The sequence below is a fragment of the Chelmon rostratus genome, chromosome 11 (assembly GCF_017976325.1).
Source record: "Chelmon rostratus isolate fCheRos1 chromosome 11, fCheRos1.pri, whole genome shotgun sequence".
Taxonomy (NCBI): domain Eukaryota; kingdom Metazoa; phylum Chordata; class Actinopteri; order Chaetodontiformes; family Chaetodontidae; genus Chelmon; species Chelmon rostratus.
In genome coordinates, this window is record NC_055668.1 from 869,590 (window position 1) to 883,662 (window position 14,073).

Sequence of the window (14,073 nt, forward strand, 5' to 3'; positions counted from 1 at the left end):
AACTGCTGGTGGTGATCCTGGCCTTACAGGACTGGCTGTCGTGTCTGGTGGCCATCCATGGTCGTGGATGTCCAAGCCTTCGTTGCCTCCTGCTCAGTCTGCGCCCGCAGTAAACCTTCCCACCAGGCCCTGTGGGTCTCTTGCACCCCTTGCCTGTGCCTCCATATCCCTGGTCCCTGGGTTTGACTCTACTCACATAAGCATTCTGCACGTTACCAAAGCATTTGTCCAGGATTCTGTCTGAGAGGGACAGTTCCAGTTTGCAGTTGTTGGAGTCCCCTAAGATGAAAACCGGGGCCTCCGGGCACCGTCGGAGTTGTTGCTGAACGCAGTCTGTGATATAGGTGGCTGCGCTGGCAGCGTTCCCGCTGGGGGGGACGTACACAGCGCAGAGGATGATGTTCCCAAACTCCCTCCGCAGATGAACAGGCCTCAGACTCAGGCAAAGAAGCTCCACGTCGGGGCTACAGGTGGTCTCCCGCACCGTGTGCTGCCAGCACTAGTTGTCATTGATGTGTATTCATAAAGCTTTGAAATTAGCATCAGTTCCTAACAATGACTGTGATCAACCCATAGCCCTAAAAAGCTAATTAAGGTTAGAGACCTTGGTAAAAGTCCAAATCTCTTTTGGTGCCCAAACTTCTGTCTAGTGCTCTTTTAGTTGTTTCCCCTCTAAAATTATACAGGTCCATCTTCTACCCATTTACTACTATTCACAGTAACACAAATTTTTTGCATGCCACTGTATATAAATTTGTGGTCTCTTATTAACAAACTGTTCAAGCTATTTTTCCTCTCTGTCTGAAGAAATCCAGCTAATGACAGCTAAAGACTTACACATATGCATTATTGTCTCCCCTTCTCTTTGTGAGATTCCATGACACTAAATCAGTCAGTGAGCTGGCCCAGTTGTCTCATGAGATATTGCGGTTATTAAATTTTGGTTTTATTGTTGACAGTGGTTGTAATTGGCGGGTGAGCAGTGAGCATCATCTCATGTGAGTGAACAGGATGATTAAAAAGACAATGACACTGCCAGAGAGGAAGAGACAAGAAGAAACAGAGATGGAGTGAAGGTGAAAGAAAAAAATAAGAGTCCATAAAGAGACATTTTCAGCAAGCAGAGGACCACAGTGATCATTTGTCAGACATCCTGAGCCAGACATTTTAGTTTTATCATGTCTCCCTTTGGTTTTTAAGAGCCTGTAAGCCATGTACAGTTCCATTCTTTTCCATTTGTAGTTGTTTGTTTGTTTTTTTGTAGTACATTCATTCAGTCATTCCTTTGTATATTATTATTTATTATAATATTTTATTATTATTTTAATATTATATTATTATTACATATATCCAGGTTAAATGTTTTACCCCCTACTTTCTGCCATGGTCCAGAGATGCCTTCATATTATAGAGCAGCTGTTGTTGATAATTAATGAAACTCATTGTACCAGTTAAAAACAGGCATCACTCCAATTTAATTCGAGGAGGACGAGGATGTTGTGGTGTAGGTGAGTCCATTTTTGCCACGGGACTCTGGCAGTAGTGCCCAACTGTTCTTTGTAGTAATCCACAGGATGATTAATATGATCCATATTTCTATGTGCCAGTTAACACATAATGACAAGCAAAACTGAAAACTAGCTAGATGACTGACAAATAACAAACACCAACAGTTACACAAGGCAGACAGACGCCTGCCTTGTGTCGTTGCAGCAGAGCATGCACTATAGTCAGTCTAGGACAAGTACTGATTTTATTTTCATTATTTGTTGTGCATACAGGTATTTATACTTTATCTGTGTGTTTTTATGTGCTTTCTGGATATACAGTATATGTTGTCATAGCATGATTGAGATTTATGACATAGTTTAAACTTGGCCTACGTTTATATCTTTATCTTTATTCGTATTCTGCTCTTCAGTTCAGTCTATTGACTTAAAAAACACTTAAAAATCATAGTCCCTGGTGAGTGGGCCACTGCCCCATTTGTCCAGAGACCACCTCACTTCCATTGCCCAGAGGTCAGCATCCTGAAATGACACACCAAGCTGAACTAATTTCTAGCTTGATCAAAGGTTAGAAGAGTCAAAGAGACAAATTCTGTCAAAGCTGCCACCTACATACCCAAGTGAGTGTATTGTGTCACCCTGCCACCCGTTGACAGAGACAGCTAACTCAAGAGAAAGTCACCATGTTGGATCCAGAGTGCATGAAAATGCCAGAGAGCTCCCAGAAGCTCACTAAAGCGGAGCTGAAATGCTCCCAGAAGCTCTCTACAGCAATGAAATGTTGAAGTGTCTCTGACTGAACCATAGGTTTTGTCACACCCCAGTATAAATGGTAACCTAAAATTGATAATAATAATGAAAAAGAAATCAAGAAATTGTCCTATTATCTTCTGAGGAATTGGTAATGTACCAAAAGAAAATGTATTTTTTAATATTAAAGCAGTGCGTGTTTAGCTTGACTATCTGCCTCACTGCCCATTGCTCACTTCTGACTACCCATTCAGAACAAGGAGAGATAGATATAGAGCATTTTAAATGACATCAAACTGCTCACTTCTCCACATCACCATGAGGCCCTCAGCCTCAGGGCTGGCGGTAGGAGGGCCAAGCAAAGCAAACATGACTTATATATCTGGCTTGTAAAATAGAGTCAAATCTAAGTCAAACAGTTGGCATTACATGTAAAATTATATCATAATGAATCACACGGTAATACAAATGTATCTGTCCAGACCTAGGTCTGATGTAGCTCTCTCCAGAACCTGAAAATATGAGGTTTTTATCTGACAGTAGGAAAGTGGACTTTCATTGTGTTTTAGGATATTAAATCACACTGAGTTTTACTGTTCAATGTGACATAATACCCTAACACCCTCCAGTCTTTTAATATCAAAGCCTAGTAGGGTGACCAGATCCCAATTTACCACATGTGGGACAGGGACTACATCTGAGTGGGACAATGTGGGACACCAAGATGTCATGGTTGTCTTCAATAATTAATAAAAAAAAATCTACCTGTATTCTGCTCAAGTATATGATATTTTATTTTAATGCAACTTTCCCAGGTTCATGTAAAATAACAACAAAACCTTAGCCGTCAGTGCAGTCATCCTGCACTGGTCTTACCCAGGAGGAGTAAATGGTTTCCCACTCTTTGTTGAAGCTGCATTTCCTTTTTTTTTACGAGTCATGCCTTCATCTTTTTCCTCCATGTCTCCTGCTACATGCCGAAGTGATGCTGTTGCGCCGGGCGCGCGCACCTGCATCTAGCTTGATTGACAGATCATCCCAGAGCCACATACACACAGCTGCTGGATAAGCGCCAGATTATAGCCTATGGTGAGACTGCATTTCAACAAAAACCAAGTGCCACTGTCAATAAATGCGGAACATTATCTCAATTTGCAGGACGTGTGAAAAGTATTTAAAATGCGGGACTGTCCTGCACAAAGCGGGACATCTGGTCACCCTATAGCCTAGGTGCCATACTGACCTGTATGCCCTATTCCTATTCCTATACAATACAACACCACTGTTGTATAACGTATGGTATCATATTGTATGATATGGTGGAATACCTTTACAATTACACTCACACACAGACAAACACACACACACTGCCTTATCACATCTGATGCCAAAGCATCAGAGGAGCTTTCTTTTCAGGTTAACTCCTCAAGTGAAGCCACAACAAATTATTTTCCAGAAGTGTCCACTGGTGAGTGGTAGGATTGTTAGGGAGCTCATATTCGGACCCACATATTCAAAAAGAGCCCACTTCCACTCATTCAGAGTGTTATGATGTGGTTGCAAGGTGGACCCAAATGCAGGACGCAGACACAGAGGTAAGGTGAAGTAAAGATATTTATTAGGAAAAACCTGTGAATATGGGTGAAAGTGGAGTGTGTCTGGCTGGAGACATTCAGGGATAGCAGACAGACAAACAAAAAAAGACAGACCTAGATGGCCAGGAGGGAAGCAGACAGGCTGAGGGATTCAGAATGCCAGCAAGGAGGTATGACAGATGGGTGGTGCAGGTGAGGGGGGTGACCAGGAGGCAGAGCTGAAGGGTGGAGCAGGTCTAGACAAAGGCTTGGATGCTGGTCATGCAGATGGAGCTGCTGTGGAGGAAGGGCAAGGGATGGACCTTACAGTTGGTTGCCCTGGAGGATAGCCTGGAAGCTGAGCAGATTGACGATCCTGTGGTGAAGGCAGCACCTCTCCGAGGGCTTGGCAGCAAAGGCAAAACCCCTCAAGAGGTTAAGTTGTAGGCCGGGCGCAAAGGTGGAATCCCTCTGGAGGTCAAGCTGGTGACCTGCTGCTCAGCCAGCAGCATAGGTAGGAGCCCTCTAGAGGCCTCCAATGTGGCTAGTGATCAGGATCAGAGTCTAGTAGCTGGAGTGCAGGAGCAGAGACCAGCAGCTGGAGATCACAGCTGGAGGCCTGCAACAGGTCAGCAGCAAACCGGTGACACGGCAGCAGGAATGGACGGTTGTGACAGGGCTGCAGGACTGTAGGCTGGCAGATGTGAGACTAGCAGGTGAGTTGGTACAGCCAGAGAAACAGGAAGCTGCTGAGACGGCAGGAGCTCAGCAACAGGTGTTGACAGGGCTGCCAACTGGGAACCAGGAGCAGGTGTCGGCTGGGTGGCCAACTGGGAACCAGGAGCTTGAGTGAGTCATAGGCCAACTCAGGAAGAGACATGGCATCAACCGAAGGCGCTGAGGACACATCGGCCAGCTCAGGAGCAGTCTCTGTGTTGGCCAGTTCAGGCTCAGGAGCTGGGAGATGCAATGGCAGAGGTGTCAGGCTGAGGAACAAGCTCAGGAACCGATGACGTGTCAGCTGATCCAGGAACAGGGTCAGGAATGGGAGGGATTTTGTCCGACTCAAGAGCAGACATAGTGGTGGCCCACAGAGACTGGCGTTGCAACCTCCACGGTGCAGGGCAGCAGGACCTCCATGGTGCTGATCAGCGATGAGGACTGGAAGCCCGCTGCCTTCTGCAGGGGCTTCCCAGATGGAGGCTCCAGGGCAGGATAAGGCAGGGAACTCATGATCCCTAGCCAACTGGCCCACCAGCTGAGGGATTGCAGTCTGCAGGCTGGCTGGCAGAGTTGGGGAGTTGGACAACAGGGACTCCTAGAGATCATCAGAGTGGAATAAGGCAGGAATCTTGGCAATTCAGGAACAGAAATTAGCTAGAGACAAGCAGGCCAGTGGTTAGCTGACTCAGAAACTGGGGGTAAGCTGGAGGCTAGCAGGGCAGCTATTAGCTGACTCAGGAGTTTGAGCATAAGGATCAAGACAGCACCACAAGAGTGGCAGCTACGACAGCTTTTCTTTGTTTTTGTGTGTTCAAGTGCTTTTTTGTGTTTCTTCTGTCTCGGTTGAATGTGTTCGCCTACAGGTGTACAACTAGGGAGACCATTCAAAACCACATCAGAAGATCCTTTCAGCCACGGCTCCATTGTTTACACATGGGAACAGCTGTTAGCATTGTGCAACACTAAAGTACTCCCAGTGGAATGACTCGAGATCCCCATGGAAATAAGTGAAGGAAGAGGGGATGCAGAGCTGGAGTGAAGTGCTGTGAGAAAAAAAGACGGCATAAACCATCCATACCATCTCTTATTATGGGGAATGTGAGATGTCTCCCTAATAGGATGTAAGAGCTAATGGCACTAGCCAGACTGCAGAGGGAGTACCGGGAGAGTAACATGATGCGCCTCACAGAGACATGGCTGGATAAACTTACCCCGGATGCCCATGTTGCTTTGGATGGCTTTAAACTTCTGAGAGCAGACAGGAGAGGTGTGGAGAGAGGTAAGAGGAAGGGTGGGGGCATAGCAGTGTTTGTGAACGACAGATGGTGTAACTCAGGGCATGTGTGAAGGATCAATGCTGAGCGAGAGACATACTAGCTGTTAGCATTCAGCCTAATTATCTCCCAAGGGAGCTCTCGCATGTCATTGTGAGGACTCAGTTACCCAGTGTTGTGCAGTCCACACAGGGAGGACACTGACCAGACTGGATTACGGACCGCTAAACTTTAGTGTGGAAAACACTGTGCCTAACAGGAAGGTAAGGTGTGTCCCAAATAACAAAGCCGGGGTGCCGTCAGAACTAAAAGCCCATCTGAGTGAGAAGAAGAGGATTTTGAGATCTTGGAACAAAAATTAGCTGAAGAGGGTGCAGAGGGAGCTGAAAAGGGAGTAAAGGAGAGGCAAGTACAGCTATGGGAGGAAGCTAGAGGAATACCTTCAGGGAAACGATAGCAGAGACATCTGTAGAGGCCTGAAAACAATCTTGTGACAGTAGGAGGGGCCCAGAACCTGGAGATAGGCAAATGAACTGAATTTGTTTTTCAACAGATTGGATTCTACCCATTTCCTCCCCCACCCACAGGAGTCAAGACCTGCTCACACCACTCAACCCCCCTCCACTTCACATCAGAGACTACATACTGCTCACCCCACCTCACTCAACAGGAGCCACCCGCCAGTTCTCCCCAGCCTCTCCATAAGAGCAGATCAGGTGAGGAAGGAATTCAGGAAGATGAAGGCAAGGCTAGGCTACAGGCCCTACAGGCCTATCCAGTTACAGGCATTTTTAGAAAATAATTTTATCCTGGAAAAATTCCAGTCTGGGTTCAGATCACGGCATAGCACAGAGTCTGCGCTGCTTAAAGTACACAATGACATAGCTGTGTCTGTTGATGCTAAACGTCCTGTTGTCCTTGTACCGCACTCAAGTGGTTTGAGTCCTACCTAAACAACAGGACCTTTTCTGTAATGATTGGTGACCTGTCCTCCTCTGTTGCCTCTTTGTTTTGTGGAGTTCCCCAGAGCTCTATTTTGGGACCTTCGCTTTTTTCACTGTATAAGTTGCCCCTGGGGTCAATTATAGCGAGACATAATTTAGCATTTAACTGCTACGCTGATGACCTCCAGCTGTATTTACCAGTGTTCCCAACCAAAAGTGTTGCTCTTCAGTCCCTCACAGACTGCATCAGAGACATCAAGTCATGGCTGGAGAGCAATTTCCTTCATTTGAACAAGGACAAGACAGAGTTTATTCTATTTGGTGACAATGTTCTTGCAGATTCGGACTCTATGTTTTTGAAGCTAAAACCATTTGTAAAGACTCTTGGGGTTATTTTTGACAGCAGCTTCTCATTCATCAAACAGATTGATAACGTGGTCAGAGCGAGTTTTTATCAATTGCGTACTTTATCTAAAGTAAAGCCTTTTTTAAATCGCACCGACCTTGAAAGGACTATTCACGCTTTTATCAGCTCACGAATAGATAACTGTCATGCTCTCTAGGTTGGTGTTTCCCAGTCTGCCCTGAGCCGCCAGTCTGCCCTGAGCTGCTGCATTTTGCACGAACACTTCAAGGCGTCAGCACATCACCCCAGTCCTCTTTTCCCTCCACTGGCTTCCAGTTTCTTTTAGGATAGATTTTAAAATTTTACTTTTTGTTTTTAAAGCCCTCAACGGCCTAGCTCCTACTTATTTGACAGAGCTTCTCTCTGTCCGAAACCCAAACAGGGTGCTAAGGTCCACAAATCATTTATTACTGGAAGTCCCAAGGGCCAGGTATAAACACTGGGGGGATCGAGCCTTTTCCGTCGCTGGGCCCAGACTCTGGAACAAACTACCCCCTGACATGCGCACCATCACAGACTTTGGCCTCTTCAAAACTTGGCTCAAAACATATCTTTTTAGACTGGCTTTTAATACACAGTAATGTGGTGACATTTTATTTTATTTTATTTTATCATATCTTATTTTATTCACATTTAATCTGTTTTTATTTCCCTGATATGTGTTCTATTGTTGCTTTCTTTTAATCTGTTTTTCATTTCTAATTTCACTGTTTGTTTTTAACTGGAAAGCACTTTGGTCACCTTGAGTGTTGTAAAGTGCTATTTAAATAGATTTTGATTGATTGATGGCCTCAGGTCCAGACTGCTTTGGGACGGTGTAGGTCAGCTATGACGTGTCATTCTGCACAATTTTCAACCTGAACCTCAGTCTGGCAAGAGTTCCAACCCTGTGGAAAACTTTTTGTCCCAAAGACTGTGCACCCCATAGAGCCCAACCACTTCAGGCTGGGCAAGCACGCTCCATGCTAAGCCTTGCATGGAAGCCACTAGACAAATTCAGATGTCACACATGCTCTGCTGCAACAACACTGCCCGTACATTTGTGTGCCTCGAGTAACTGCTGGTGTTTGTTATTTGTCAGTCGTCTAGTTAGTCTTCAGTTCTGCTTGTCAGAAATGGACTCCCCTACACAGGGGAAGTTCTGCTCCAACTCTGGTCCTCCATGCCCTGCAGGATCAAGCCATGCAGTGTCTTTCTGGCAGAAATCCGACAGAGGAGGAGAGAGAAGTGTGGAGGGGTTCGCACTAGGCTAAGGAAGCAGCCCTTTAAACCCCCCCTTCCCTCAATCATCATGTCTGATGAACCGTCTCTCTGGAACAAAGTGGATATACTCCATGCAAAATGTTTAGTGGAGAGAACCTGGAGCAAGCCTGTGTCATCGCTCTGACCGAAACCTGGCTGGACGTAATTGTCTCAGATGCCGAGGTAGACCATGACAACTTCACCATTCTCTGGGTAGACAGTACGACGGAGTCCAGCAAGGAGAGGGGCAGAAGTGTCTCCATGTATGCCAACAACAGGCGGTGTGACAACATTAAGAACCATAGCATGACCTGGACTCCAAATGCGGACATGTTGATACTATCACTTCACCCTTTCCATCTTCCAAGGGAATTTTCCCACTGTTGTCATCAGCTGTGTGTATATTCCACCCAGCACTAATCTTGTGAATGGTGAAAGTCTGAATGACCGAGTTTTAGTCATCTCATACTATATTAAATTCTGCATTTTCACGACAATCCCAGTTAAATTTTTACTTAAAACATCCAAACTCAAAACCCAACTTACCATGCAAAGCCTTAGAAAATAAAAACAGAAAGCATTTTAACGGTAGGGCTGGGTTTCACTCAAAATCATAAATTCACAAATCAAAAACTAAATCTTTAAAGCCAAACTCAAATATAAAGAAAAACTACCAGATGGCATTCAGGAATGGGTGCTGAAGGAGTGTGCTATGGAGCGCTCTCTCATTGTGCACTCCCTGTTCTAGGAGTACTACAGAACTGCTTTAGTGCCCACCATGCGAAAAACATCCACTATCATTCCTGTACCCAAGAAACCCCACTCCAGTTGCACTCATCTCAGTAATCATGAAATGCCTGCAGAAGCTCCAACTGTCAAACCACTCACACCCAAACCAGTTTACCTACAAGACAGATGATCAGGAAACTCCATCACCTGAATGTCCCGCCACTTCTCATCCACTGGGTACACAGTCTGTTAGAGTATGTTAGAGTAGGCAGCACAACATCCTCATCATCACCAACACTGGAGCCCCACAAGTTTGTGTCCTGAGCCCCTTACTGTTTACCCTCTGCACCAGTTGCTGTGTCAGCCCCTCACCCATCATCACATACCTCAAATACTCAGATGACTCTGCTGTACTCGCACTACTCAATAATAACAGCTCAGTTGTAAGCTACTATGACTCCCCTGCTTCTTTAATATGCTGTCCATCCCCACCAAGAACAGACTTACACAAATCACACACAAGGCTGCCAAGATCATTAGCCTGCCAACCCCCAACCTCCCAGACCTTAAAACCACAGCCACTGCTCGCAGTGCATACACCATAACACTTGACCCCAGTCACCCCCTCAACCCACACATTGTACTTGTCCCATCTGGTCGCCGTTACAGGTCACTGGCATGAAAAAAGTGAAGTTCAGCAGGAGTTTTGTCCCCTCTGCCATAACAGAACTGAATAGAACATCCGAATTGTAATGTGCCTTGAGTTTGTGTGTTTTTGTATGCAAAGTTTGAGAATGTGCTGGTAGTACTTTTATTTTCTACACACTGCCATTTGCTGTAGATATTCTTTTTTGCGCAATATTTTTCAGTACTACTGTTTACTATTTTGCTATGTTATCATTATGTATATAATCTTTTTACTGATTGCTATTTTGATATTTTATTATGTATAGTTTGTTCTTTATAGTCTTACCCTAACCCTAACCCTGTGTGTAATGCTGCTGCTGCACTGCAATTTCCCAGCTTGGGATAAATAAAGTATATCTATCTATCTATATATCTAGCCTCTCCATAAGAGCAGATCAGGTGAGGAAGGAATTCAGGAAGATGAAGGCAAGGCTAGGCTACAGGCCCTGATGTGGAGGTTTGTGGAAGTTTGAGAATGTGCTGGTAGTAGGTGTATGTTGTTAATTCCATGTATGTCTCTGTCAAGTTTGATGTATTCTGTCCAGTTTGAAGTATTGGTGTATTCTTGAGGCTGAACGGAAGGGGGAAACTATTTTCCTTGCAAAGGACAAATAAATCTAAATCTAATCTTAATCTAACCTTCACTTCTCACCTGATGAAGACCATAGAGAGGATCATACTGAACCACCTCCATGAGCAAATAGACCAGAGGTCTGTTTCACAAAGCAGGTTTACTGAAAAATCCGAGTATGTTAACCCTGAAATGAGGGAAACTCTGAGTTTTCCGTTTCACATAGGAAGGTAAGTCCAACCAGAGAAAGAGGGGTAACTCAAGCCTGTTTCACAGACAGAGGTAAGTTAAACTCTGAGTCAGTTACCGCAGTAACTGACTCTATGAACCTAACCTGGTCGGGACCAGGTTTTACTCAAGGAACCTCGAGTTTCTCTGTGTCTCCGCCCTCTTTCAACCACACACCGTATTTCATTTCCTCATTCATTCATTCAGTCGGCAGACGAGTTTTGGCATAGTTCTGCCGTCTGTTATTAAAAAAATCATTAAAAATATCAGTCAGTGGAAGTCCATTAGGCACAGTAGGTGGTGACTTTTTTCGTTAACATGACATGTTAACGTCTTTTGATCATGATCCCGTGGATGAAGGTGCAGCGATACTGCGCAGAGAATTAAATATTCGTCAGGACATAGTTATCAGACCACGATGTTCTTGCTTTTCCAGACAGTTATCGGTGGTAGGCCACCACCCGTTCTTCGTGCATCTGCCTTCTTTCTGTTAGCTGAGTAAAAGTCTGTGTTAGTTTAAATATAGGCTTAATTATTTAACATAACATGATATAGATGAGAACACTTTTTTTTCATTTTTAAATTTTCTTTCATTCGTTAACAAAAAAACAAAACATAATATGAACACAATATAACCAATTTTACAATGAAAGGGAGCCACTTAATATTTACTTTACAATGTAAAACATGATCAAAATGAGGTAGCTACCTCCATGAGATCATGCAGAGGTCTTACCTGTTTGAACCATGTTTTTATATTTCATTTTAAGCTGCTGCCAAGTGCGCTTCTCCCCCGCGGGATTGCACCTAAATGAAATAAATTAATAGGCTACCATTCAAGCAGTTTTGCCCTGTAATATTATTGTGATTTCAAAGGACTACATTTATACTCACGCATTGACCCGAGCAGCAATGTTCTCCCACGCCGTCTCCCTCTCCTTCGCAGCTGCAGCGGTGTTGGACTTCCGTCTAAAAACGTGTTCATATTCGCTGTATGAGCGCATTAAAATGTCTAATTTCCAATGGCGGGAAGTAGGCAGCCTTCCGCTTCCACGTTGCCATGGTGACTCCTGCCATGGTTCCATTGATGCTGTCTTTTTAAAGTTGCGGTGCATGCGCTTAACTCGAGGTGAACCTACTCTGAGTTAATCAAACTAACTCAAATCTGCTGTTGTGGAATCGAAAACTCAGAGTTTCCTATCTCAGAGTAGATCAACTCAGAGTTCAGGGTTACACTCAGAGTTTGTTGAACCTGCTTTGTGAAACGGACCCCTGGTCCCGACCAGGTTAGGTTCATAGAGTCAGTTACTGCGGTAACTGACTCAGAGTTTAACTTACCTCTGTCTGTGAAACAGGCTTGAGTTACCCCTCTTTCTCTGGTTTGACTTACCTTCCTATGTGAAACAGAAAACTCAGAGTTTCCCTCATTTCAGGGTTAACATATATAAACATAGTTTTCAGTAAACCTGCTTTGTGAAACGGACCCCAGGAGACCCTTGAACTCAACTAAATAATAGCACACTGGCACACTGGCAGAGACACCGGGAGCCCAATACTGCTGCATTGCAGAGTGCATTTATAAGTACTTTGTGTGTATGTGAGGGGGAGAAAGTCAGCTTGTAAACTCTGTAGTGCTTACAGTGATACACCTTGAGAAGCAAGTCACCCCCTCTACTGTGTGTGAGAGACAGCCTGAGAGAAAGAGAGAGCGATAGGTAAATAGGAGAGCAGATTTGATATGCTGTCAGTGTGTGTGTTTGTGTGTGTGTGTGTGTGTGTGAGTGAGTGAGTGAGACAGAGAGCGAGAGAGAGAGAGAGAGAGACAGAGAGAGAGAGAGAGAGAGAGGTGTGGGTGGTTCATATTCAGATTTGTTTGATCCTTTGCCATCCCAGCTAATAAATAATGGGCGACCATTTCCTCTGGCAGCCAGCCAGCCATCTGTTCACTGTGCAGACAATACACACACACATACAGAGAAATACACATGTACTTCTGTGGTAACCGTATAACATAAATAAAGAATGCCTACTTACCATACACAAACTGCAACTAATGTCATTGATAGGGCAGCAGAGTGTGCAATATAAGCAAAGTGTGCTGCCACAGACGGATCATCATAAACTAGCATACAGCAAATGGCAGCAGTTGGGTCCTGTCTTGATCACGTGGTTTGATGGAGCTGTTCATAAACAGCACCCTGAAGCAATCACCACAACTGAGTTCTCTGCAACGTGTGACTGAATGTACGAATGGTAGGGAAATGACTGTTTTCAATTGAATACTGTAGTTACCACTGATTAAAATTAGGGGCGACACATTCTTTCAGAAGGAAAACTTCAAAAAGAAAAAGACAAAAAGAATCAGTCCTATTACCTCAGTCTCTGCTTTGAAGAGACATTCACAGAAAAAATTTGGCGATAAATTTATTCAGTTAGTTCAACCTTTATTGTAGCGCCAAAACACAGTGAGATAGACGCCTTATTTACAATATAGCTTTGTAATAAAAAGTAAAAATAATAAAAAGCCAAATCAATACAATAATACACCATCAGGAATAAATAAGACAATGAAAATGAAAATGAAAAGGAATCAATGGAAACAAGAATAACTGGAAGTGGAATATTATGATATCAAAAATATAAATTGCTCTGTGAGGTAAACTTTAGATTATTCCATAGCGTAATATCTTTTGGTGGAGGCAGTGTGATGGTGTAGGCCGGCATCTCCCTGACTGGAAAAAAGAGGCTTGTCGTCATTGGTGGCAATCTCAATGCAGAGAGATATTGAGATGACATTCTGCAACCAGTGGCAATCCCATATCTCCACAGTCTGGGACTGAACTCTATCCTCCAAGATGACAATGCTCACCCAGACAGGGTGGGGTTTTATCAGAGGCTACCTCCGGAATTTGGGAGTGGAGAGGATGGAATAGCCTGCCAGCAGTCCTGATTATGTTCTTTACTTATGTAAATATCTATCATAGCTTACTTTTTTACCAATACTTCTTACTATTGCACTATCCCCTTTGCTGCAGATTTCCCCACCGTGGGGTTAATAAATGATTCTTATCCTATCTTATCCTGTCTTATTTTATTCATGAAAGGCATATTGTTTAAACATCCTCATTCCAAACATCGTTTTATTATAATATTCCAACTGCTTGCCTTTTAGAAACAATAATTCAATACTGCTAAGAAGGTGGAAGTGTCTTTACAATTGAGGGGCCTATGAGACGATGGGAATCACAATTTCCCAAGGCCATAAAATAACAGAGGTTAATTTTCCTTTAGCCAATATTTTGTGTATTATTTTTTATTTGACAGTTTTTGTAGTCTATTGATCACATAATTATTGATGGTTAATATGTTTACTTATGCCTATGTTAACACAATTGAGTTTAAGGGTTATAAATGCCACATGCATATGTGCAATGAGG